Below are 2,582 nucleotides of genomic sequence, written 5' to 3'. Positions count from 1 at the left end.
TTTCACTTGAACACTGGTAATAAGACATGTTTGATTGCTCATATTGATGAGAGTTAGTTATGGAATAAGAGGTGTCGTGTTAATTTAAAAAAATTTATTGTTAAGATCAGTTCAACTAAGTCAGTTAGAGATATACCTATGATTATGATGCCTCATAATTCGGCATGTAAGGAATGTCAATTGGGAAAGAAAGTTAGAAATTATTTTAAGAGCATACATGATAAATCTAATGATGTACTTGATTTGATCCACACTGACTTATGTGGTCCGACAACGACTAGAATCTTTCAAGGTGATAGGTATTTCATGCTGATAATTTATGACTATTCTAGGATGATGTGGGTGACTTTTCTTAGGGAGAAGTTTGAATCCTTTTAGAAATTCAAGATCTTAAAGCTAAGGTAGAAACAGAAACCAGATTGAAAATGAAATGTCTGAGATTAGATCAAGGCGGCGAGTTCACTTCTCATGAATTTAATAGTTATTGTGAGACAAATGGAATTAGGAGACAATTATCTGCACCTCAGACTCCTTAGCATAATGGAGTAGTGGAAAGAAATAACATAACCATTTTGGATGTAACAAGAACTATGGTGATGGAAGCCAAATTGCTTCACATCTACATGAGAGAAGCAGTGAGTACAACAGTCTACACATTCAACGGAGTTCACATCAAAGGTGAAATCGGTAAGACCTCTTATGAATTATGGTTTGGACATACACCTACTATTATATATTTTAGAATTTTTGGAAGTAAATGTTATATCAAAAGGAATGATTCAATTAGGATGTTTGATCCTAGATGTGATGAAGGGATATTTCTTGGATATTCAATTCAAAGTAAATCATATAGATATTATAAAAAAAGATTACAAAAAATTGTGGAGAGCACAAATGTGAAAGTGGATGAGCAATATAGAAATCAATCTATATCATATGGTAGGGAACTGGTAGTGGAAATGATCATAACTAAACCAACAATGCCTCAATCGATACAAGATACTGAGACAGTTACACCAACACAATCTAAAATTTCAACTGTGACTGATGATCAGATCAGTGAACCTAAAGTTTAGAAGACACCAAGGTATGTGAGGTTAAATCATTCTGAAGATCAAATTATTGGAGATAGGAACAAGGGAGTTATGACAATAAGAAGACTGGAAAATGAAGAGGTATGTCTTATTTCTCAAATTGAAATGACATCTGTTATTGAAGCTTGTAAAGATAAAAAATTCGTTAAAGGCTATGGAAGATGAATTAGATCAGATAGAGAAGAATGAGACTTGGACTTTAGTTCCCCAGCCTAAAAATAAGAATGTTATTGGAACTAAATGGTTTTTTAGGAATAAACTAAATGAGGATGGTCAAGTTGTAACAAACAAGGCTGGACTGGTTTGTAAAAGATATTCTCAAATGGAAGGAATTGATTATGGTGAGAAATTTGCACCTGTAGCTAGAATTGAAGCTATTAGACTACTTCTTTCTTATGCAACTTATAAGAACTATAAGGTCTATCAAATGGATGTGAACTTGAGGAAGAAGTATATATTAAGCAACCTAATGGATTTTCACTAACAGGATGATAAAGATATGGTTTTTAGATTAAGGAAAGTTTTATATGGATTGAAACAAGCTCCTAGAGATTGGTATGCAAGGTTAGATGCATATCTTTTGAATGTTGGTTTTACTAAAGGTAGTGATGATATTGATTTATATTATAAGATCATTGATGATGATATTCAGATTATTGAAGTATTTGTTGATGATATCATTTTTGGAGGAGAAGATAAATTTTGCATGGAATTCTCTATTAATATGAAGAATGAATTTGAAATGTCCATGATTGGTGAGATGATATTTTTCTTAGGTTTGGAGATTAATCAAACTAACAAAGGCATCTTTATCTATCAATCTAAGTATCTAAGGGAATTGTTGAAGAAGTTTGGTATGGATAATTCCAAACCGGTAAGTACTCCTATGTTGACAAGTGAGAAATTATCTATCAAAGATACATCTGCACTAGTAAATCCGAAAAAAGGTATAAGTATATGATTGGTGGCTTGTTATATCTAACTAAGACTAGACCAGATATTATGAATGTAGTAAGTATTGTTTCAAGATATCAAAGTAATCCTAAAGAAAATCATGAATGTGTTGTAAAGAGGATATTTTGATATTTGCAAGGAACAACAGAATATGGCTTATGGTATTATAGAGATGATAACTTCACTTTATGTGCATATACAGATTCAGATTGGGTAGGAGATACAAATGAAAAGAAGAGAACTTTTGGTGGAGCTTTCTTTCTTGGAAAGAAATTGGTTTCATGGATCAACAAAAAATAGTCATGCATTTCTTTATCTACTGCAAAAGTTGAATATGTTGCAGCAACAACTAATTGCACTCAAGTCTTGTGGATGAAGCAAATGTTGAAGGATATCAAGGTAAATTATAGTGAACTAGTAGTTATCTATTATGATAACTCTGCAGCTATTAACATGTCTAAGAATCTAGTATTTCACTCTAAGACTAAGCACATATAAATAGAATATAACTTTCTGAAGGACAAGGTAGAAGAA

The sequence above is a fragment of the Cryptomeria japonica genome, unplaced genomic scaffold (assembly GCF_030272615.1).
Source record: "Cryptomeria japonica unplaced genomic scaffold, Sugi_1.0 HiC_scaffold_12, whole genome shotgun sequence".
Lineage (NCBI taxonomy): Eukaryota > Viridiplantae > Streptophyta > Pinopsida > Cupressales > Cupressaceae > Cryptomeria > Cryptomeria japonica.
The sequence above is the reverse complement of the archived record's forward strand: the minus strand, read 5'-3'. Positions refer to the sequence as shown.